This window comes from Petromyzon marinus, unplaced genomic scaffold (genome assembly GCF_048934315.1).
Source record: "Petromyzon marinus isolate PM22_M1 ecotype Great Lakes invasive population unplaced genomic scaffold, UKy_Petmar_22M1.pri1.0 PM_Scaffold_29, whole genome shotgun sequence".
Lineage (NCBI taxonomy): Eukaryota > Metazoa > Chordata > Hyperoartia > Petromyzontiformes > Petromyzontidae > Petromyzon > Petromyzon marinus.
In genome coordinates this window covers 286,622-312,319 of record NW_027423268.1, presented here as the reverse complement: position 1 = coordinate 312,319, position 25,698 = coordinate 286,622, and the positions used below count along the sequence as shown (strand labels likewise).

At 47.0% G+C, this 25,698-nt stretch overlaps 2 long non-coding RNA genes and 1 pseudogene across 3 annotated transcripts; all 3 read right to left on the bottom strand.

Moving 5' to 3' along the window:
* The window catches only part of LOC142923123 (exosome complex component 10-like), a 28,285-nt pseudogene extending 19,764 nt beyond the window's left edge, over positions 1-8,521 (bottom strand).
* Positions 8,522-11,237: 2,716 nt separating this feature from the next.
* On the bottom strand, positions 11,238-18,432 carry LOC142923103 (uncharacterized). Of its 2 annotated transcripts, XR_012940530.1 has the most exons (3): positions 17,907-18,432; positions 16,536-16,970; positions 11,238-15,868 (listed from the first exon to the last, which is right to left on the bottom strand). It is a non-coding gene; the product is annotated as an uncharacterized LOC142923103 (long non-coding RNA). The 2 variants fall into 2 exon arrangements; XR_012940529.1 differs by having other exon boundaries at positions 11,238-16,970.
* Positions 18,433-18,872: 440 nt separating this feature from the next.
* Positions 18,873-20,099, bottom strand: LOC142923104 (uncharacterized). The gene is made up of 3 exons (XR_012940531.1): positions 19,654-20,099; positions 19,295-19,396; positions 18,873-18,942 (listed from the first exon to the last, which is right to left on the bottom strand). It is a non-coding gene; the product is annotated as an uncharacterized LOC142923104 (long non-coding RNA).
* Between the last annotated feature and the right edge of the window lie 5,599 nt (positions 20,100-25,698).

Sequence of the window (25,698 nt, the reverse complement as noted above, 5' to 3'; positions counted from 1 at the left end):
TTTTATTGTTTTATATTTTTATTATTTTATTGTTGGCCTTCTACGTGACTTTACCGACAGAACCAAGAATATCAATCCCTGCAGTCACGAAAGCTTTAAATAAATAAAAATTCTGCCCCCTCCTGTTCTCCCCGTGTAATTTTGCGCACCGAGATGTTTGTTACGCTTTAGGTGCAATACAAGTGCAATGTATTGTTGCAAACATTCACCCAATGGCATTCATATCGAGTGTGCAGGCAGTGCAATGATACATTGGCAGCAAGCTGGAGGGACCCAGGCGTCGTGCTACAAAGTCGGCGAGGGAGAGGGATGTCTCTCTCCTTGTTTTGCTGTCTCACTCGATTATTTTGTTTATGCATGTCTACGTGCACGCGTGCCTCTCACCTTGACAATGTTGGGGTTGGTGAAGGCCTCGTTGAGGATGTGCAGGTCGTCGCGCAGCATCAGTGTGTCGATAATGAAGTCCTCTTCGCGCGTCGAGATTTGCATGAGGCAGGTGATGCCCAGGAAGGAACGGTATGAGTGATGCTACGGGGCCACGCACAGGAATAGCCGCTCAACGGTCGGCGGACAAACAACAGTAGAAGAGGCAGATAGGCGGTCGAGCGGGACGAAAGCACACAGACGGCACAATCCAACAAACCAACCGCACATCACAACTCGATATTATACGACCACACACGTCACACACACATGCTGGCACTCACCCAGACAACAAACACAGATCCCCCGTAGAGCTTTAACAGACTGTTGGGACAAGTGCTGTTAGAGAGCACCTATGAAGGCCGAAACGGCACACGAGGGGTTGGGTGGCCAGCATCCATGCCCGGCCGCCTTTGTCTCCCAAGCGGCAATGTTTTTAAACATCGCACCAGGTACTCAATTGAGGCCGAGTCAAACTAGGAGAGGCCCAGGACCGGTTCAGATAATTGTCACGGGTGTTGCCCATGAGTGGGAATCGAACTCGGGTGGCTGGGTTCATAGTGTAGAATGCTAACCACTACACTACAGCTTCCCACAAACTGACACTCACGCCGACACACACACACACACTCACACCGCCCTTACCTCAAGGTCCACAGTGAACTCCTTGCACTGGAGCAGCTTTTCGTTGACCTGCGCTAGTTCTTCCAAGGAGGTCACTAAGGTCAGTGGCGTCTCCTCCAGAGGCCGGAACTTCTGCTCAACGGCACCATCAAGACCATCAACATCACAAGCAGAACCAACAACATCAGCACCATCAACAATAACACCAACAACCACTACCAGCTCCATGTTCATCATCTCCATCAACACTGTTAAAAGTAACATCACCAGCAGTAGCACCAGCACTTTGTTGTGTGTATACGTGTATGTGAGGAGCGGTAGCGCACAACGCTATGAACCCAGCGACCCAAGTTCGATTCCTGCTCAAAGCCAACACCAGTGACGATCACTTGAACCGGTTCTGGGCATCCCCTTGGTCGACTCAGCCTCAACTGAGTAAATGGTGCAGTGCGTAAACATTAGTACTGAAGAGATAAAGGTGGCCGGGTGTGGTATCGACCACCCAGCCCCTCGTTTGCCATGCCGGCCTTCGGAGGTGCTCGCTAACAGCACTTGCCGCAAAAGTATGTTCAGGTTATATGGGGGATCTTTGTCTTTGTATGTATATATACATTCGTGTGTGTACTTGTGTGTACGTGTGTGTTCACCTGTGGTTCTGGCTCTTGAAGGAGCTCCTCACTGGGAGTGAAACTCTCCAGCTCAAACTGGTATGGTGGGCAAAGCTGCACGCACACATGGGCACACAACAGCAGCAACAATTCAGCACTGGCTGGTACCATCAGCACACCATCAGCACCAGGCAAGGTGCATTCCAAAGCCATGACGATCAGTGAATACTCACTGATGGGAAGTCACAGGACAGAAGCACACTTGTATGAAACACAAATACACACTGGTGTGTACCAATGTCTATTTGTTTGTGTATCTAATTTGCATTTGTGTGTCTGCATGTAACCGTACACATATTCTTTGGGTCTTTCGTTGAAGCCACATAGATAGATCAAATAATAAAAAATAATAAAGATAAAAAATAACAATATCACGACGTTTTGATCACAACACAAGCTATTGTCATCAGGTGAGAAATATCGCAGGAGAGCTGCTGAGAATATATGGTGGGAGCGCTGCTAAGGAGTTATAAAGGTTTGGGATGGGTGTAGCGGAAGGGTCAGTGGGCGGGCTAGAGATTAAATTTGTATGTAAATGTAAGATCGGGTAAATCTTGACAAACGAAGCTGTGGGGGTGGCCATTGTATTTTGAGAGATTAGCATGTCAATGTAAGAGATTAGCATGTCAATGTAAGAGATTTGCTTGTCAATGTAAGACATTTGCTTGTCATTGTAAGAGATTAGCATGTCAATGTAAGACATTTGCTTGTCAATGTAAGCTCGGAGAGAGCTCGGCAAGAACATTGCCACATGGAGGTGGAAAAGGATGGCAAGCCGCCATTTACTAACACCTCTAAAAGTGGTTGTGTTAGTGAATGTAACGCAGAGAGTTGAAATGTAACTGCTCACATAGGTAAGTAGAGAGGGAACATCACAGCCAGTTATGACCTAAACTGGTTAATAACGTCCTTCCAATGATTGCTCGGTTTGTACCCATCTTCTCGGTTGAAATCGTGTCTGTGTAATAAGATCAGGTAAATCTTGACAAATGAAGCTGTGGGGGTGGCCATTACATTGTGAGAGATTAGCATGTCAATTTAAGGAATTTGCTTGTAAGCAATCGTCACCATATGACGATTGCTTGTGTTGCGATCGAAACGTCGTGATATTGTTATTATTTTTATTATTTCTATCTTTATTATTTTTTATTATTTGATCTATCTACGTGGCTTTACCAAAATACCCAAATAATATGAATTCCTGCAGTCACGAAAGCTTTAAGTCAAGATTTAAGTGTACACATCTTTGCGCAACTGTTTACATCAGTGTATGAGTCGATATATTTGCGCCTCATATTACAATTGGAGAATTTCTGAACTGGTCTTGAGCCTTTGCTAGGTGAACTCCGCCTTGAATGAGTACCTGGTGCAGTGTATATACTGTACATCCGTAATGGGGAGATAACCAGCACCTCGGCATGGTGTTTCCCACACTACCCCCTTGTGTGCTGTGCCAATCTTCATAAGTGCTCACAAACAGCACAACAATCTATATTATCTCCTGCCAGTGAGCCTTCAACACTTCACGTGGCCTCAGAGTGTACCTAGCCTAGCACTAGTGGTAAATTGTGCTTGTTGTTGTTTTATGTGCCTGCATTAGTACGTATATACATTCATCTTATTGTGTTGATGCATGCATGAGTACATATCTTTGTGCCTCCGATGGTATTGGTGTGTGCATCTGTGCGTGTGTCTGTATGTTAGTGTGTGTGTGTGTACGTACACGTCTTCCTGTGTATGCGTACGCTGCTGGTGCAGGAGGTCAGCGAGGGCGGGAGGTACGTCCAGGTCATCCGGGTGCACGTCCCGGCGTAAACGCAGTGCTGCAATCACACAAACACACATTCACACCAACCTCATTAGCCGTCGTTTATCACTGCTGGGTAAAGGCCTCCCCATACTTCACTGTCGAGTGATTCAACAAATCATATCACGTCTGTGCATGAGCAAATCTCATCACCCATTCACCACAGTGGTCATATTAAAAGATTCACTCCTTTGGCTGTTATTTAATTACCATTCTTGTCCATCCCTTTGAGTAAAGCTACCTGCCAAAGGCAACTTGATTCCCCAAAACAATCAATATTTTATTTCCATTTGTTTTCCAGTTTGTATTCGTCTTCTTCTTGTCAGTAATTCCCAGCATGCACCTCGATGTAATTATTTGCATACTATACAGCTTTTATGCAATATTCTAGATTTGAAGTTTTCGTGACTGCAATGATCCATACTCTTTGGTTCTTTAGGTAAAGTGATCCATGTCACAGCATGAGAAGATTTGAGATGCATTAGTCATTTATTACATATTAACATATGTGCTTATTTGTACGAGTGTGATGAATATTCAGCGAGAGATGAATATTCTTTGAGTGCCATTTCAAAATGCTCGGCCTCATGTGGTTACGGGATATATAAAGTGCAGTCGCACCTCTGATTAGCACAGGTTGGCTACGTAAGACGGTGCGAAAACATTTCAACACACATCAAAGTCATGGGTTGTATGAAATGTGGTTGCATGCCATCTGGCCCGATGGGCCGTATGTACCCCTGATGTGTTTCCGTACCTGCTGGCAGCGGCTTGAGGGCATTGGGCTTCACACGCAGCTTGGGCAGGAAAGGCACGTTTGAGTTGTCCACTCTCTGCGTGGAGCTGAGCTGTGGCCGTGCGATGTTCTTGGCCTGCAGCGCGTGGAATGTGCGGCCTCGCGCCGAGGCAGACTCCTGGTTCTGCGTGAGAGCTGAGATGCTGACTCAGCAGAGTACTGAAACGTTGAGTCAGCGGATCACTGTCGATGACAACTAGGCATGCAACGATACAGATTCATTAAAATTGATTTGTACGTTTAAGACACACGCTTTGAATTGAGCGTGTCACGTTTTATATTAATTATAGTCATACAGCAGTGAACTGACAGAAGGTTGAAACGTGTTTTCAATCTTCTGGTGACTAGATGGAGACCATCTCAATACACCTGAGATTTTGGTGGCTGAAACCCAGATTAAAACCCAGGATCACAGTGGTACCAGCTCAAGTATCTCTGATCCAGTATTAATCGTAAGCCACCCAACCACTTCATACATGTCTTGTGTATGTGGGGGTCCCAAATGCCTTTGTTGTGTGTATGTCAAAGTTGGTGCATCTGCCAATCATCTAAGACCGTCTCCTGTGATCTTCAGACAGCGAGGATCCAACACTTCACGTATAAGGCGTGTGAATTTAGTGCATACTCGTCGTGTGTTGCGTCGTGAATGTCGTGTATTTGTGTACCCGACGATTCCACGAGGACACGATGGTCTTGGGGGGCAGGGTTCCCTGGGGGAGCACGGGGGCCTTATTTTTGTTCACCCCTGATACCTCGTCCAACAACGTGCCCTGCACCACACAGGGAAAAATTATTACACAACCACATGCACAACAGACGACAATCACTACACGAAGCAAAACAATGACACAACCACATACACAACACAACTATGTAACTACACACAGCGACATAATTACACAATTGTATACACAAGGCATAAAAGCCACGTAAAAATTATACAATCACATACAACACTCAACAATCACATGACATCAAATGACACCTACTACTCATGTCGCAACAACCATACACCCTATTTACAACTCCATTTACAACTTACTCAATCAGCACTTCATCGATGAGGGCCTCCCCCATGCAATTTGGGTTGAGGGGGTTAATTGACCATACTTCACATTTGTTCAGTGTGGGTTAGTGTGTTGGTGGGGAGCATCAATGTGGGAACGTAGAGAATGAAATGAATTTTGTATGTTGAACTTATTTCACACCATATGTAGCCAACCATGCTAATCGGAGGTGCAGGGAACATATAATAACGATTAGGAATTGTGATCATTCATGCAAGCAATATCCATGCACAATCCTGCTAATCATTGGAGATCTAGGGTGGTTTGGTCAATACATGCATTTCCACACATCCGATGACTAATGCAACCATACATCCTACATATTACACATTAACACAACATGTAAACACAACCAGTAACATAGAAATATACACCATCACATATTACCACACACATCGCCATACTCCCAACCAGACATGTACTTGAGCGTCAATACAAAGTGCAATAAGCAAGCACAGTCACACGTACAAACTACACACGTGTAAAATACACAACCACATCAGCATAAGTAGTCTTCAATCCAAACGCCTTGCATTTCAGACTTCAGTGTCTCTGCTTAGCAACAGTAAGACCATACGGGCAGACGAGGGTTGCTGGGAACCAAGAGCTGGTCAATAAGAGGGGAGCGTGGCAATCACGGTGGAAAAACACTACAGTTCATGGAAATACAGATCAGCCCAGCACTAGCCCAGCTGCACTCGTACTAAAGTAAGATTCACTCACCACACGCTCCAGGATGGTGTCGGTGGCATCCACCAGCCCTTCGAATCGCTCCTCGGGGTCCATCGAGTCCGTCACGTGACCACGGCAGCCATAATAACGCGACAGATTGGAGATGCTGCACGGTATTTTGGGTAATGCAGAATCGCATGCAATCAACTGTTAACAATGGCTATTGTATGGAGAGGCTGCAAGAGGGTTTTGGGGCTGCCCATTACTAATTTTAGCAGTGAAACACGGACTGAAAAGCCAATAGGCCAATGTGCTAAATAATACTTTTGTTTATACATAGAGACAGAGCAGAGTTCTGATATATTTCCTTTTGGCATAACATTTTAGGTTTTAGAATGGTGTGCTGTTCAGCGCAAAACGAGAGCAACATGACGTGCGGTGAAACATATTCCTGTAGATGATATCATCTCTCAGGTCGATGTGGCCCTTAAAGGCATAGGACACATCCAAGCAGACGTTGCGAGAGCTGAAATAGCCACTATTCTTAAGAATGCTAAGAAACCCATTAGCAACATCAGCAAAAATGAACGCTCTAAACTCGCGAATTTAAAAAAACAGAAGTGATATAGTCATCCTCTCAGCCGACAAAGGAAACGCTACTGTAATTATGGATAAAGATTCGTACAACAACAAAATCCAGAACCTACTCTACGATGGAAGTTACTCAAAAAATAAAAATGACCCTACTAATAGCCTAACTATAAAAACCAACAAGATCATCACAAGTTCGACCTCCCTAATCGAACCAACTAAACGTCCCTCCTTAAAACCTTCTGCTGCAAGACCCCCTAGATTCTATGGTCTCCCCAAGATTCATAAAGGCAATCCACTACAGGTTCTCCGGTTTTTCCATACACATTAAAAAACACGCGTTTAGAGTATTTGGCTGCAATATATTTCGACATAAGACACTTCATTGACTCATTGTTTTTTTCGGTAAAGTCACGTATATATGATGAGTAATTTTATGCAGTCACGAAAGCTTTAATACACTTCATTGACATTTTATTTGCGACTGGGTCACTTAAAAAAAGTGCTAAATAGCTCAGTGAGCCTTAGCTGGTAAAAAACAAAATGCGCGTGATCGTGAGTGTCCGTGTGTAAACGCGCGTGGGTGTTTCTGCATGTGCATACGTGACCTCGTGTCTGTGTGTGGGGAACGCAAGCACAATGTTTAGCACGCAGCACTACCTACCCAGCGACCCGAGTTAGATTACAAAAATGTATATTGTGATATAATCAATGTTTTATGTCACGGCTCCTTGGAAACAAATATGGGTCCCCTGCATGCCGAAAGTCGGGAAAAACAGATGACGAAGACGAACCAGCACTAGAATGGGAAGCAGATGAACAGAATACAAGAGACATCAAGAGACATCGATCAGCATGATGAGAATAACTAGAGCCTCTTGGTGTCCGTGGCGCAGCTCGACGCACAATTACCCACGGCTGCGGCGAGAAGGGGACTTAGACGGGGTGGTTTCAAGCCGCCGATGTTCCCGCTGGGGAGACCACGCGGTCATCTGGCCACCAATTCGCCCACTGACGGCACAGCGCGTCCGACGGCCCCCCCAATTCGTGCAAAGCACGGGAAACGACGCAAGGCACGATCGCTCCGGCAGCACACGAGGGAGCGGCGGGCCGACCCAGACATTTACCTCCCGTCAGGGAATTCGTGGCAGAGGGAATGTGACCGGACCGCCTTTACCTGTCGGTTCGAAGCAGCATACGAATCTGTTGGATGAACGGAGGAGGAGGAGGCTCTACGGGCCTTGCCGACGGCCCTCGACGATAACGCTCTGGCAGCGTTCCGAGACATCCCCGAGAAAGGACGAGGCACCCTCCGAAATGGCAGCCGCCTTCGATCCACCATCCAATGTGCAGAGGAAATTCCTGCAGTGGAGGCGAGGGGAGGCCGAGACACCCCTCGCTTTGAAAGTGGGGGGCCCTTGAAAGCGCGGGGCCCGTGGCATGTGTCACTATACTCTTTGGTTCTTACGGTAAAATCACGTAGGTAGAAATAAAATAAATGACGGCGTTTCGAACGCAACACAAGCGCCCGTCTTCAGGTGAACAATCGCGAGAGCCGCGATGTCTGCTCCCTTGTGTAGCTACTTGGCGGTGGCAGTGCGAGGCTGGGGTCGACGCAGGGAGGAGACATCACGACGACGGCCCCGAGATCGGAGGCAGAGAGAGAGAGAGCGACCCCCTCTACCGCAAGAACCCACGAATTGCTTCCGGTGTGAGCAACTGGGCCACATTGTGCCAGGGTGCCAGAGTGATGGCTTGTCAACGACAATGCCGCCGACATCCTCCGTCCCACCGACAACCACTTCCCAAGCCCGACAAGCAAGTCGCGACAAATCAGACACCTGCAGAGATGGCAACGTTTTTGGAACCCTGAGGTGTAACAATTTATTCTCGTGTACTACCCGCATCAACCGACCCCTGCAGGCTAGTGGGAACCACCATGCAGTGATGCTGCAGCCCCTCGTCCCACCTCATCAAAAGTCCTTCTGAGGGACTACCTGCGAAGTCCCCAATGAGCAGGGTCTTTGCGATTCAACTCAGCGCGGCGCCGCAAGCTCAACAATGTCACATCCTCTACCTGCAGCCGCCCCCACTCGGCCTGCGTGAGACCCAACGTGTTGTCCCCAGGTGTCACCACCCTGGCCGGTTCTGCGTCACTCAACGTCGCCCCGAGCTTTGGTGACACTGCCAAGGGTGGTCTACATCAATGCAAACCCACACACCTGATGACGACCGTTTGTGTTATGGTCGAAACGTCGTGAGAATTTTTATTGTTTTATATATGTTTTATTATTTTATTGTTTCCCTTCAACGTGACTTTACCGAAAGAGCTAAGAATATGAAATATAGCTATTAATATGTATATCCCTGCTAACAGCGTCAGTTATATTCTTAGCTCTTTCGGTAAAGTCACGTTGAAGGGAAACAATAAAATATTTTTATTGTTTTATATATATTTTAGTATTTTATTGTTTCCCTTCAACGTGACTTTACCGAAAGAGCTAAGAATATGAATTACTGCAGTCACGAAAGTTTTAAATCAGCGTCAGTTATATTTAAAAAATATGTAATAATAATACAACTTTTTTGCGATTTTTTTATTGTGTTAGAGTTATACCAGCGATAATTGATCTAAATTATATGCGATATGAAGAAGGGCCATTTCGCAGACTATCCGTTTTCCTTTTCAGCGGTGTTAATGGCGAGTGTGTTGAGTTTTGTTTCGTGTTCGTTTTTGTTTGGCTGTTTTTGCTATAATTTCTATTTTCTGCACCGTTGTACATGTACATGTTTTCACTCTATCGCTTTTGTCATGTTGGTGACCCAGGTCTTGCGCTCTTCTCACCTGGTGAACCTAAACGTCAATCCCAATCAACGAATTGTTCATTATTTACACATCGATAGACACCCCTGTATCTTGTTCAACTTTTCCATACCTTAATTTTGTAACCTAATTACGATCCAAACTTGATTTGAAGCTTTCGTGACTGCAGGAATTACTCTTTGGTTCTTTCGGTAAAGTCACGTAGAAATAAAATAAAATAAATTGAATGACATTTTGAGTCCTATTCGGCCGTCTGAAATGCTTTCTTGACGATATTAGGAAACGACTGGTGATATGCACTTTTAAATCTAGATTAAAAACTAACTTAAAAAAACTGTGTTTAGTTTGTCCTTCCCCCGCATCTCTGATTAGCACGGTTGAATGCAGACGGTGCGAAAGAAGTTCAACAACAACCTCCATTCGCCACTCCGTGGCGGTGACATCACCACGGTGATTATGCCAGGCGAAGTGCACTTTAAAGTGAGGCGACTGGCCGATGCACCACCTGTGCACCCAACTGTGCCCACCTACTATGTTTAGCCACCTGGCGCTTGCTCGGGTTGGTGAGCGTCGCTCCATAGCCCTCCGTTCATGCTGAAGGGCGACTGCCTCCAACTACCCAGTAGCGTCCTTCACAAGCCTCCTCCACAGAGGCCGATCTTGACACCGCTGGTACCAGTCATCGGAAAGCACACTTAGCTCTACATCCTCTTGTACCACATGATTACATCTCTTCTCGAGCCCCTGCCACGTCCATTTGGCCCCCTCTATCTGGCTGAACAAAAGCTATTTAGGCATGCGGTGGCTGTACATGCAGGCTCTATAACCCAGCCAACGCAGCCTTGCCTCCCGGAGCTCACCGATGAACTTTGTCGAGCTCTTTCAAGATTTTGTGAAGTCCTCACACAATACAGCCTGGCTAAACCCAGGATGGATCGTAGGCATGCCAGCCTGAATGTGTTTTACTGGCGAAGATGTTCCATTGGGGGGGGGGGGGTCCGCTTTTCCGCAAGAATACAGGAGGGCATGACGGTGGCCGTGAATACCCGAGGCTTCATGTGGAGCAACAGACCAGGAAGCTTCCACACAGCTTTACCCAGCCGATGAACAGATGCCACTCGACTGATTTGGAGTGAGACTTCTGCTATCAAATCGGAGCTGGTCATAAGCACACTGCCCAGGTATGGAAAACTCTCCACTCTCTCTACAACTGCCCCATCACCAATCGGGAGTTGAGGGGGTGGAGTGTTTGATGGCACAAAATACCCAGCCAGGTGCTTAGTTTTGGTGGGGCTGATGGTAAGTTTGTAGCATGCTCCAGGTCTAGCAGCAGCGCTTCCAACTTCTTCTAAGTGAACAGCAATCACCAGATCATCAGCATATATAAATGGTTGACCAATAGGGAGCTATCCCTTGACCACATTGATCAGCCTCCCACTGTATCTGTACCAGATGGATATTCCGCCAGTACAGCCAAGGAAGGCTTCTCGAACTACGTTGTCGAAAAAGATGTTAAATAATGTTGGAGCCACAGCACATCCCTGTCGCACCCAAAGGTGAACAGGGAATGGCTCTGACTCCCAGCCACGTAGCTTTACTCGGGCCTACCCACCATCATCAAGGTCCTTAATGATTGTGAGCAGTCAGGGACTCCAAAAGCATGAAGAAAAAAGTTCAACATTCATTACCACTCCCCACCTTAAACACCTACACACACAGCGACAAAAGACACGTTTGACAAAGTCCCTCCTGCAGGAGAGAAGGCTTAAAAACGTGAAACCAAATTTATTTTTCTATAATTTCTTTGCGGTCTACTTGTCAGCACCACAACATCCATGTGGGAACAAGTCATTAAACTGGTAATGCAGGGGGTGCAGGGTTATCAAAAAAGCTTGCGCATATGTGTGCACATGTGAGTGCTAACATCTATGTTCATGTGATTGTGTGAGAGTGCATGGGCATTGCACGTGTGAAAACTTATTATTTACACGCGCTGGACATGAGTTTCTCATTATTTGATGGAAAGTATTAAAGCTGGTTTATCACTCATTTTGCTGGTGATGCTCAATGTAGCTGGCTGTAGCTGGTATTATCAGCTGTTAATGATAATGTGAGATGATGTTGGTGACACTGGGTGTATTTTGGGGTGTTGCCGTTGAGTCTGGGTGTTACTGGCCATACAGGGTACTTCTTCTTTGGTTCTTTCGGTAAAGTCACGTAGAATGATAATAAAATAATAAATTGATAAAATAAAATAACAATAATATTCTCACGACGTTTCGGCCACAACACAAGCGGCCTTCATCAGGTGAAGGGGGCGAGACTGTCTGGTAGGACAGCGCTGGAGTGAAAGAGCCACGTTCAGATACGGCCTTTAAGCTGTGTGAGAGGAACAAAGCGCCTTGACAAAGGAATTAGCATAGAATTTAGCATTGAAATGGCTGAATGATTAGCTTGTGACTGGTCACAGAAATAGCTATGTTAAAAGTTAAAGCATACACACCCGCAGAGGCACCCATTGTTAAAGGGATTAGCATAGAATTTAGCATTGAAATAGCTAAGTTAAGGCATACACATCTTGACAATGGAATTAGCATAGAATTTAGCATTGAGATAGCTGAGTGGTTAGCTTGTACCTGCTGCAGAAATAGAGCTTGTACCTGCTGCAGAAATAGCTACGTTAAAGTCAGAGCATACACATTCACCGAGGCCCTTAGTACAAATCAAACAGGAGAATTTAGCATTGAAATAACTAGGCGAATCCAGCATTGAAACAACTGAGTGATTAGCTAGTGACTGGTCACAGAAATGACTACACATCTGAGCTATTCACAGTACTATATAGTGAACCAATACAAACTCAAATATAAATTACCTTCATGTTATCAATAAACTCTATATTCTCCAATCAGCTAAGCTACCAACAATAAGTCGTTATATATCACAATGCTATATGGCGAAAAAATGGGTGAATTCTTACCCTCAAATTTCAGCACCACGGATAGCTACGGGTCCCGTTCAGACGGACGAGTTCGTCCATGGTCGGAACAGAGGAGGGGGAGAGAGACAGCTGCGAGGCCCTAGTATGCTCCATATTGTAAAACTATACCATTAACCGTGGTGTGAGAGGTATTAAGAGGCAATGCTGGCGAAAGAGCTGCGGTCTGAAGGTCATCGTAAAAATACAATTAATTAAGAACAGAAATGATTTAAAACATCTTTCCAGTGGTTACTAAGCCTGAATCCATCTTCTCGGTTGAAATTGTCTCTGTGCTTGTATATGTGAATGGCCTCATGAACGAATCTCTCATGGTAGCCGGTTGGTTTGCAAAGAACCTCCGTCTTGGAGAAGTCAATGTCATGTGAGCCCACTGAATTATAACAGTGATCTGCCACGGCAGAGGAGTTCGTCCTACCGTGTTTCAAGTCTGCTTTGTGTTCGCGGATGCGGTCCGAGATATGTCTTTTGGTTTCTCCAATGTAGCTACTACCACAGAGGCACTTTAGTTTGTAAACGCCCAGGTACTGTATGTCTGGAAGAGTGGCTCCACAAGAGGATCCTTCTTCATGACTGGAGTGATGGCTTTGCGGATTGTGTAGTCGGAGTAGCCATTAGCCCTGAGAGCCTGGTGTACGTGCTTGAGTTCACTGGTAATGTGTTCCTGGTCGGAAATGCATTGGGTTCTATGGTATAGAGTCTTGATGAGGGAGTTCTTCTGGGATGGATGGTGGTGGGAATCCGGTTTCAAGTAAGCATCTGTATGGGTAGCTTTCCTGTAGACAGAGTGGCTCATTGAACCATCATGTCTTCTTTTAATTAAGACATCCAAAAATGGTAGTTTGCCATCTTTTTCGACCTCCATGGTAAATCTGATGGCTGGGTGTATGGAATTGATGTGGTCGCGGAATTGGTCTAGAGCAGGCTGGCCATGTGGCCAGATGACAAAGGTGTCATCAACGTACCTCTTCCATAAGGTCGGGCGTAGAGTGGCAGTCTGGATGGCGTCAGTTTCAAATTTTTCCATGAATACGTTGGCTACAACCGGAGATAGGGGGGAGCCCATTGGGGTGCCCTCAGTTTGTTTGTAGAAAGTTCCATTCCAGGTGAAGTAAGTGTTGGTTAAGCAATGTCTCACCAGGGGGGGTACATCAGTATGCAGTCCTTGATGAACCAGGTCTTCAATGATAGTGATGGTGTCAGGTACCGGGACTTTGGTGAACAAGGACACCACATCAAAACTGACAAGCAGGTCGTTTGGGGACAGGGAAATGCCTTTGATTGTCGATACCAGGTGAGTAGAATTTAGTACCGCAGAGGTGGTTTTTCCAGTGAAAGGTCGCAGTATATCAGCAAGAAAACGTGCCAGTTTGTAGGTGGGGGAGCTGATAGTAGAGACGATGGGACGAAGGGGTGTATCTTCTTTGTGTATCTTTGGAAGGCCATATAATCTTGGCCATATAAAAATACAGGGTACTTGTATCCGTGTGTTGTTAACGTCGCAGTTACAGGAGACCCTGTGTGACTCGAGCAGTTGGTGTAAACTACGTGTCTTATTTGTACTCTGGTAGACTTTAGGAGTTGCTGTGAACTCTGTTGCTAGAATTTACTGGCCGAATAGATGTCGCTATTAACTCCCATGTATTGTTAGATACTCCAGTTGACTCGGTGTTGCTGTTAACTGCGTGTTGTTCGAATTCGCCAGTTGATCCTGGATGTTGCTGTTAATTGCGTTTGTTGTTGATGTCGCCTCGTATCAATGGGAGACGTTTGTTGTCCTCCCTGCACCAATGCCAGTTCACTCCCCTCCAGGACTCTCACCGCCTCTCTTCACATCTTCATTTTTTCGGGAACGCCTGCCGGGAGCCTCCCCTGCATCACGGAGAAGTGTGCAACCGCGGGTCGCACTGGGATGAAAAGTGGAACACTCCTGACCCACATGCCGGCCGCTCAATATAGGACCACAGAGCTTGAGCAATTGTTGGCACTGGTTCTGGCTATTTTGCCCGCTTGTCTGTGTATTATCATGCCTCCACGCGAAAACTGCATGTGTTACAAATTCTACCACGTTTATAGATGGAATTTTCATGCAAGATGCTAAATACATGCAGAATATTATTTTTAAGATGTGGAGGGACACACACACACGTGGAAATGCAAGCATCAAGATTTGAGGACACAGATAGTGACCAGTGAATAAATTAAGAGAACAGCCGCCATTGAGTGATGTGACCGTAGCAGCTGTGCCAGGCTAGGTGCATTTTGAGATTATGGAACACAGAGTCACCCACATGGAGATATGCAGACATGTGCTTGGCACAGAGGCACATGAAAACGAATGGTTCTTCAGAAATATTATCTGGCGGGCTACAAAAAGTTAGCGACGGAATATCACGTGCCACGCGTACATGTTACGTCACGTGACTTATTTACGTCATAACGTCAGCTATGTGACAGCTAATCACCATAGTTTGTCTCCAACTCTCATCCCTATCTCTTGTATATCACTTTTCATCTCACTAACCTGTATCTACAGGTTTCCACAGTTTATTCAGGTTTGGTTTGTGCGATTTCACGTATATGCGGCTTACCTATTTCTCCACAAAATTCGCTAAATGTCTTTTGAACTCACTCTATATGCCACTTTGCGGTCAGATGTGACACAACATTGCATGTGTACGTATATACTACTCGGCAGGACGCTGTCTTGTGCGGTTTCACTTTGTGTGCCCTTTTTTTGGGAACTTATCCACCGCATAAAGTGAGGGAAACCTGTATTTATACCTCGGCAGGCCACTACAAAAGCCTTCACGGGCCAGATGTGCCAGTGGGAGAACCCTGTGTGATGACATGTGCTATAACGCATCGGTGACACACCGACACGCACGGTAACAATGCTACAGGGGGGCACGTGAAGACACAAGCAGACACGAAGTACCACTGACACAAAGCAACACTGTTGACACCGTTGACACTGAGACACACAAAGGCAAGCAGATGCATGTGCAGACACAAAGGCATACGTATACACAGGAACACACGTGAAAATGCACGGAACCGTGATCTATGATCTAAAGGAAGACGCAGCATGCGTAGTGACACGGAGGGACATGAGGACATGCGGGGAACTAACCGAGAGAAGGTGGGACATTACAGAGACATGTGAGTACACATTTAGACTTGCGGCGACCCACAGGGACACACAAGGACACGTGGGGTAAACATTTAGATATGCAAGGTCCGACGAGGACACAAAAGACACGTGAATGCACGTAGGGCGACATAGGTGATGGGAGAGGGATCTCCTACCGGCCACTGTGTCCCTGCATGTACGTCATGCCCCGTGCCGATCCTCTGAAGACTGTACGACCACCTTGCCCCCGCCCGCACAACTTATGCTGCACAAACACACAACGGATACACGCAAATGTGTACTCAACATCAAACACACACCACACACAATGCGCGTTTATGCGCACAACAGACACCATGCACACGACACAAAAAGCACGCGGAGCACAAAGATTTAACACAATGCGCAATGCACTACACGACGTGTATCGTGGTAATGGTGGTGGGAATGAAGATGATGTTGACAGTGGTACCAATGAATGTGGTTATGATGGTGGTGACGGCATTAATGATGGTGTTAATGACGTTAAAGGTGAAGGCAACACTGGTTACAGAGATGATGGTAATGGTGTTGATGGTGACGGTAACGGTGATGGTGATGAATATGGTGGTTATGACAGTGATCATGGTAGCGGTGATTGGTGTTAAAAGTAGTGGAGATAATACTTTAGTTGTAGGGGTGATGGTTGTGTTATTGATGGTGATGGTGATGACAATGATAGTGGTGATGATGGTGATGAATATGGGAGTTATGATAGTGATGTTGGTAGCAGTGATTTTCATGATGGTGATGATGGTAGCTGTAATGGTGTTGATGGTAGTGGTGATGGTGATAAAACTGTAATATTAGGGGTGGTGATGGTGTGATGACAATGGTAGTGGTGGTTATGACGGCGACGATGATGATAGCGGTGATGTGAAGTACGTACGCACCTTGTCCTGCCGAGTCGTGTGTCTGTTCTGATCTCTTCCTCGAGAGTACCCGGCTGGAACAGAGAACAACTCGCTCACTCGCCCACTCAAACTCGCTCACATTGACCTTCACATACCCACCCTCACATTCACACATTGACCTTACCTGTAAAGATGTGTGTGTGTGTGCGTTTTTTTGAAGATGTGCGTTTTTCCCATGATGATGTACATGTGCGCGTGTCTGTGTACCTGTGAAGATGTGGATGTGCACGTATGTACTTGTGAAGATGTGTGTGTACCTGTGAAGATGTGAGCGTCGGCCTCCGTGTACTCGTGGGGGGTGAAGTCATCTGGCACGAGTGGTGGCGCTGGCGATGAGTCCGAGTCCGCGCGCTGCCTTTTCCCTCCGACCTCCGTGACCTCGGCTGCCCCCGGTGCCTCTCTACGTGTGGCACCCTGCCCATGGAAAGGGGTAAGGGAGAGGCCGAACGAGAGAGAATGAAGGCAACACAGTGGGAGGGGGTGGGGAGGGGAGAGCGGCAGTGGGGAGGTATTCTGGTTTGTGTCGGATTTTTGTCTTTTCCCCCAATGTTATCCCCACGATGCTACCAGCATCAAGTCACGAGTCACAGGATAGGGTACCGATTCGTTAACCCTCGTCGAGTTATCACCAGCGCACCAGGGAAAGAAAAAACAGTTTATTTCATTATTATTTACTCCTTACCTTATGCGATTCCCTGTGCACTTTTTTTCATGCGGTTGCAATTTATTTTGCTCAGTCGGTGTAAGCCGCCGAGTTCGCGACGGGTTTCTTTTTACATTTTTATTGCTCTATGCCCATGTACCATTCGCATTCCGCTGTGATGCGCACCGATGCCTACTTTATTGACGGCAAAAATTTGCACGCCACGACGTAATTCGCTCAAACACATGCAGAATGTTCACAAGAATAACGCATCTGAATTCGTATGCAATTTTGTAAGCAATGTCTTACCCCAACACAGGCTGGTGTTCAGATGGAATGGGAAAGGGCAGCAGTGAGTGGGGAGGGGGTGGGTGGGTGGGGACTTAAGGGCACCAGGAGGGGCCGGGTCCCACGAAGCCCAGTCACAAACGCAAGGCCCGGGGGTGCAGGTCCTGCAACAGGTTCCCAGTTCATACTCTTTGGTTCTATTCGGTCACGTAGGTAAAAAATAAAACAACAAAAATCACGACGTTTCAGCCACAACACAAGCGGCCGAAACGTCGTGATTTTTGTTTTATTTTTTACCTACGTGACTACCGAATAGAACCAAAGAGTATGGATCCTTGCAGTCACGAAAGCTTTAAATCTAGGTTCCCAGTTCCCCCATTGGCCGTGGAAACGCCGGAGCGCGAGTGAGCGGGGCGCACCTGTTTCTGCTCTCGCACAGTCGGTACGGCGACCGGCTCCTCTTGAGGGCGCTCCACCTTCATCTTCTTCTCCGCTGCAGACACCGGGATCCGTCACTCATGGCGCGTGCGTGCAGTAGTGTGCTGGTTAATGCACTGCAAACCCAGTGACCTGATTTCAATTCCCGCTTGCGATCAACAGCAATGGCAAATATTTGATCAAGTCCTGGGCCTCCCCGAGGTCGACCGAGCCTTAAATGAGTACCGGGCACGATGTGTAATCATCAGTGCTGGGGAAACAAAGGCAGCCGAGCCTGGTGTTGACTACCCACCCCTCGTGTAATCCTGGATCTTCAGAGACGCTTGCTAACAATACTTGCCCCAAGTCTGTTAAAGGTGATACGATTTTTGTCGTGTGTGTGTGTGCGTGAGCAACGCCTCGACTTCTGTACTTGTCTGCATGTGTGTGTGTGTGCACATGCACGTGCAAGTGTTTGTGACTGCTGGATTAGTGCATGTCTCTGTGTTCATGGTGTGTGTGTGTGTGCCTTCACCGTATTTGGCTTTTGCAGGCTGTGCAGAGCTCTTCTTTGGTTTCTCTGGCGCTTTCATCAGTTTCCAGCGACTACAGATCTACAGAGACGGATGAGATAGCACTCAACGGGTTCTCATCACTCACTCAGTCAACTACTTAAACACTCATTCACTTACTCAGCCACTCAGGTACTCGTTCAACGATCCAACCACTCATGCACTCAACTGCACTCTCTCACCTACCCAAGCACTCACTCAACCATTCATTCACCCACTCATCTGCTCAAACATGCACTCAAATAACCACATTAATCACCAAACCACTAAAATTCCTCACTCAGCACCCATCCGCACAAGTGGTTTGTGAAATGGAATGATGGAGATAATGATGATGATGATGGAGATGATGATGTGAGCAAGATGTTAGCACACAATAATCACGTGTTACCTCAAAGAGTTTTGAGTTAGGATCCCATTTCTTTTCTTGAAATGGCAGAGATTTCCCGTCACTGGATGGTAGATACTGCAAGCACAAGCACATGAACAGATGCACAAGCGAACTTTTTTTTATTTTCAATCACTTCCTCGAGTCCCCACGTCTTCATGTTTCCAGTATTTCTGCGTCAATGAAGACCGTTTTATCCAAATCCTAAGTGACCCCGTGTCACGTGTGACCCTGTGCTAATATTGTGTCTCTATGCCTCCTATCTGTCTCTCATTTACCATGCCTCCTGTGTGTTCCCCACGTCCCTAAGTCGCTTGTATCGCTGCATTGTCTTGGTGTCCTTGTAATTCCCGTGTCTCAAAGTCCATGTATCTCCTTGGCACTCAACTACCCCTGTGCCTCCACATGTCCCTGTCTCCCCATGTCTCACCATGCCAAAGGGGTTGACGAACGTCTGCAGGACACGCGCTGCCTTCATCTGGGACGTGGAGCTCTGAGCAGTGCGAGCCTCGTTCTGCTGCTCTTCGCTGTCCTGCACACTACAGCAGAGCGCAGAGCGCTACAGCACATCGCAGCGCACTACAGCAACATGACAGCAATTTCAGCACAGCTCAGAATGCGACAGCACACAAGAGAACGCACAGAACGCCCCAGCACATGGTGGCTAACACAGCAAACACAGCACGGTACAGAAAGCTACAGCACACGAGATCACACACAGTGCTTTCGCCAGCGGTGTGGGAGATGAGACATGGGTTGGTTGTGGTCGTGTGTGGATGTTGGGCTCACGTCAAACAGGGTGAGGACCGGGCGCGTGACAGGCACCGCCCTCCGTGCTCCCTCCACTGCACCACACAAAGACAAAAGTCAAAGATCCTCAATATAGCCTTGAAAAGACTTTTAGGGCAAGTGATGTTAGCGAGCATCTACGAAGGTCAGCACAGAACACGAAGGGGATGGGAGGACCAACACTACACCCAGCCACCTTTGTCTCCCCAGTGCTGATGCTTTACACGCACTGAGTACTCATTTAAGGCTGAATTAATCTAAGGGAGCCCCAGGACCGGTTTAGATATTCGTCACCGGTGTTGGCCATAAGCAGCAATCGAACTTGGGTCGCCAGGTTAATAGTGCAGCACGCTAACCAGCTAAACTACTGCTGTTCGTCGTGACCGGGAATGGAACTTATGCCATCAGGAACGTGCCACTACACACTACCACTGCACAACCGCTCTCTAGCGACATACAGACATACGCTAGCACAGAAGATGCACAGAGATACAGACTGAACAATACACACGTGAACACACACACCCACACACGCGCAATAATATACAGGGCCACACACCTGTTGCAACCGCTGACACACAAGACATACGCATGCAGACAGGCAAATAAAGACACGTTAACACCTGTTTGACCACTAGTGGGCGGTATATACTCCGCTAAGGGACAGTCCTTTGGAACTACTGGTCGTAGGTTGGTTTCCTCAAGGTCCTTTCCCAGTCTGTTGGTCAGTAGTTGAGTGGTCCATATTTCTGCTGGACGCTTGGTTTCGTTCTTGATTGTCCGTGACAGGTCGTTGAGTTCTGTTATCATTTGAATTCCTGTAAAGTCTTCAACTTCTTCATCTTCTGGATCCCTATGCTGCTCCGGCATTGACTGTGCCCATATTTGTCGGGATTCAAGGTTCATGACGGGTTTAAGGCGATTCAGTAGTTCGATCCCAATGATCAGCTCTTTTCCTGGGTTCTGCACGACATATAGTGGATGGCTCATGTTGACTTTGTTGAACGTGAGCTTCATCATGACCTTGCCCAATGGCCGCATGTGGGTCCCTTCGCATCCTGAGTAGGTGAGCCTACTTGGCATCATCTGTAACGTTTCATTCTTCCTCTGGACGGCAGTCTGGAGTTCATCAAACATGTCTCTGGATATCATGGATATTTCTGCTCCCGTATCACAAAGGCCCTGGCTGGTCAGGGTGTCTTGCAGTATTACTTCCACGTGGACTCGTCCGACCGGTCCTACGGGAATTAATTCCCCCAGATGGTACCCTTTACCCTCTGGTACCACCTCGGTGACTGCTTTGGGGTTTCTTGAGTTTCTTATGTTCTCTTGGGCTATCTTTGCGTTGGGTGCGTCCTCTTCCTGTGTGTGTTCTGTTGGTATTCTTTTCTTGGCTGTTCGCATGGGAGTCTTCATACTCTCTTGATGTTCTCTTTCCATCCGAATATAGTGAGCGTATCGACTCCTGTTGGCTGCCTGTGGTCTATGCCCCATTGCTAGCGGAGGCGGCAGTGGGAGACGATATGGGGATTGGTTCGGTGGGCGTCGGCCTCCGCGGGGTAGGTATGATCCGTCATTCGCTCTCCATCCTCCATAGTTCCAAGATCAGCCCTCTTCTATATTCCAGGGCTGTGGGGGCCGTGGGTGCCAGGTCCCCCGTGACCAGTTGTCCGGCGTGTTGCTGCTGAGTTTTGATCCTCGTGGATTTGGCGCCCTCTCCTGGGGTGTTTCATGTTCGTTCCGGGTGGTTCTGTTATTATTCCCTGGAGACTCGTTTCCTTCCAGATTGAGACGATCTTTGTCTTTGGTGATGATGTGTGTTTTAGCTGTGCTAGTGGTTCTCCGTCCGTTCACCCAGGCCGTGTGGGCCTTGCTTTCAATCTGGCGCAAGGAGGCAGTCTCGGGGTCTAGCATCGTTCCTACTATCTTCACTATTTCAGGTCTTAGTGATTGGAAGAACATAACTTTTAATATCTTCCCTTCTTCCTGGGCGTTGTCCACGTCACCTGCGGAATTTGCTCTCTTGAGGCGTAGGAGATAATCTCGTGGGTCTTCGTCCGCACGCTGAGTCATCAATTTTTGCCGCGTTCAATCCTTCAGATAGTGTGGAGTATTCCCCAAATCTATTAACTACTGCTCGGCTTAATTGCTTAAAATCGCTCTTGACCCTATTTGGCAGGGATGTTACCCATGGTCTGGCGGTTTCATGTAAGCTCCTTGACAATAAACATGCTTTTTCTGCTGATTTACCCAGACCCCGGATCTTAGCCTCCTGTCCTACTGTAGCTATGTGGTTGTGTATATCCCTGGTTTTGTTGTGTGGATCGAAATAGGGAATTCTGACGAGCGCTTTGTCCATCAATTTCAGAGTCTTACTACTGAATGAGTATTCGGACAGTTGATCGTCGTCAGAGGCGTCAGATTCAGAGGATTTGTCACTCGAGCTGTCCCTGCCTTCGCTATCACTACTGTCATGTTTCCCGTGTCTGTGTCGTGGTCTCCCTCTGTCCGAGGATTCGTATCTGTCCCGTGGCTTGTGTCCCTTATTTCTCTTATGTGGGTCTTGTGATCCATGCCTGTGGGTTGGTGTGCGTGATCTCCTTGAGCTGTGTCTATGTGGTGAGTGTTTTTGTCCTTGACCTTCACGCCGTCTACTACGTGCGTGGTGGCTGCTAGGTGATGTGCTGTGTTTATGTTTGTCTGGTGCTACATGGTTGTCGGGATTCCTGTGTTTGTCATCTGTGGTGCGGGTGGTTTTGCGTTGGTAATTTTAATGTGTCGTGCGTTTCTCTGGTGAGCTGTCCCTTGTACCCGTGTTATGTTGGTCATGTTTGCTTGAGGTGCGTTTCTCTGGTGAGCTGTCTGAGCTATCTGCATCTGATGGGTCATGTTGGCGTGATGTACGCCTTCCTGGAAAGTGATCCCTGCTGTAGGTTCCACGTCGGTCATGCTTACGTGAGGTGCGTTTTCCAAGTGAGCTGTCTCTGTCATCTGCACCATGTCGGTCGCACTTGCGTAGCGTGCGTCTTTCTGGTGAGCTGACTGAGCTATCTGGAACTGGTTGGTCATGTTTGCGCGAGGTGCGCTTCTCCGGAGAGTAGTCCCTGCCATAGATTCCACGTCGGTCGTGCCTGCGTGGAAGGAGTCTACCAAGTGAGCCGTCTCTGTCATCTGCATCATGTCGGTCGTACTTGGGTAGCGTGCGTCTTTCTGGTGAGTTGTCTATGTCATGTTGCTCGTTTCGCCCCAGCTCCGCCCTTTGTCGCTCTATGAGTACAGAATACCCTGGTGACTTAGGGTTAATATTTTGCCTCTCTCTAACCTCGGGGTGGTCGGCCTCCTGTTTTCCTGTTTGTGTCCGTATTTCCCCTTCCCTCTCCTCGATTTGCGAGGGGGTTTCTTTATCAAAATCGCTTTGCATTGTAGCCATACTTTGTGTGGGATCTGGCCCTGGGCTACGTCCGCATGGCTCGGAGTGTGGTAAACTGTTACTCCCGTATGTGTTCTGTGTACCGACGTCTGGGGGTCCCGCTGGTGCATTCAGCGCCGACTCTTTTTCTCTCACGAGGGCGTGCAGACGCACTACCTCTTCTATTAGGGACAGTTTTTCCTTCCTTTCCCTCTCAAATTTTTCCCCAGTCCATAATCTTTCTCTGTCTGTCTGTGTGAGGAGATACGAGTCTAACCTTGCTATTTCTGCAATTTTTATGTCACGTTTGGCTTTGCTACATTTCATCACATCCTTAAGTAGTTTCCTCCTATGTGCCTTAACATCTTCTCTATGTCTCCCCTCCATTATGTCTTTCTGCTCTGTCTGCTCTCTAGCAGTCCGTCCAGTACGTTTTAACACAAATTCACGATATTGTTTTTCCATAGATTCTATCTCCTCCTCGGAGGGCCACTCTGTATCAGTGTTATGCGTTGGGATGTCACCCTCAGAACGTTGCGGGTCATGTGCCATCTCTATTATGTAGTGTAGTTAATAGACTTAAGAGTGTATCTTAACTCTAGCCTCTCATGTGTGGCGTGAGTTACCCTGGAATTCCCCTCAGAGCGCACATAAAAACATTTGTATCACAGAATATGTTGGTTCAATTTGAGCAAATAATCTTACTCCCACTGTCTTTGTTATACACTGCTACTCTGGTATTTTCTTCAGAGTGCGTTTTTTGTTTGTTTTACACCGTTTACCGTCACAGCGCAATGTTAGTTCACAAAACCTTGATTTGTACAACAGTGATTCGGTCCTTCATTTAAGCATAACCTGTCTGCGAGAGATCCCGGACGAGACCCCAATTTGTTCTGTATGTGGGTGTGTGAAAATTGATGAAAAATAATGAAAATTAAATGAAATTCGAAATTTGCATAATTAATCCAAAATTATGTTAATTCGTGTAATTATGCGTATAACTATGCTAATTAGAGAGGTAATCGTATTAATTATACGAGTGGGTGTGGTTGTGTTAATGATGAAAGCCTTTATGATAATCAGGTCCCGCCTCGTTGACGAGGTGGGGTTATCAATCAGGATAACGCAATCAATCGTGTGCAGTTACGCTAGTGTCAATTCGGCCTCGTTGTCTAACTTCGTATTATTGATCAGCATAATACAATGATTCTCGCTTTAACACTCCCCGAGTCTTCATATTTTAGGTCCCAAGTTCATATCATTCGCTTTAAAGTTTAATGAGTGTGGATTGGTGTGTTTATAGTTTAGGTTCCCGAGTTCATATCGCATCGCAGGAAACAGATCTTACGCAAAAATTTCAGGAAAGAATCACACGACCACTTCTGTATTAATCAATTTATTTTCTATTAAACCTTAACTATAACATGTATGTGAACTCTCAATCTCAGAACTTCAACACGGTATCCACACGGTATCAAGACAGTATCATCAACGACTGTACGATTTCACTTTGAAAACACATGGACCCCGCATTAAGCGATGGTTGTTAGTGAAAGAGAGTTATTAGAACATGCAAATGCTATACTAAACAAAAACCTTAACTTTATAATGAATGATTATATTGAATTGTCCCCGCAGTATCGTACTCATTGATCATAGATCATATGCAACCCTTATCACGTTGTTAGCACACTGGGTCACAGAACAGGTGATTATTCTGTAGAGTACGCGAATACGTGCGGCGATTTCGAACGAAAGGTACTTTAAAGATTATACGGCGGTAAGAAAAACAATAAAAACAGTTATTATTCTTAAAGGCACAAATCTCAACAGATACATCGGCAGATTATCTGACTACATAATGGCTTGGAGTAAGGGCATGCGATGGTGTGCTCCTTTCCCCTGAAGATCTTACCTGATACCAAGTTTTAATTGATTGTGGACCAGATCGCCTGATGAGGATCTGGTGGGACACACCCTTCCCCACAAGAGCGTGGCTCTACGGAAGAAGGTGTCAAAAATCAATTCGTATTGATGGATCTGTTGAATATTCATGCGATTAAGAGTACAGCCCACTAAATAGTAAAGAGGACAACTATGGATATACTTATAACGACGGGTGGTTGTCACTCGGTCTCGATGTGACGCCTTCACAGCCACTGATGGCCGATAGACTTGAGTGTTGGCTTCTGGTTAAGGACCCGTGTATGTTTGAGTGACATGAATTGTTTTGAATAGTCAGTGTTCGGAGTCGATCTTTGTGTAAAACAGACGCCTGCTTGTCGTGTGGTGAGGGGGCGGTGCGCGTCATACGTATAAGTCAATTCGGCGGTCACCGTGTTGAACGGATTCGGATGTCGTCGATACGCTGCTGCAGTTCAGAACGCGGTCGGTAGATGGCGGCCACAGCTCGCTCGCAGCGTGCACGGTGGTTGAGTGTTGACCCGGGTGCGCACTCGGCTGGCGATGCACGGTGTGCACGCAGCCTCGTCGCCAAACAGCGACCCTCACCACCCCGGCGGCAGCAGAGACCTCCGCGTCGGCAGAGGCTGACCCACGCAGGGGCGAGTTGAGCTGTCAAGCGGGTCTTGCCCGCCTGCAGATGAGATTGGGAGCCGCTCCGATGAGTCGAGCCC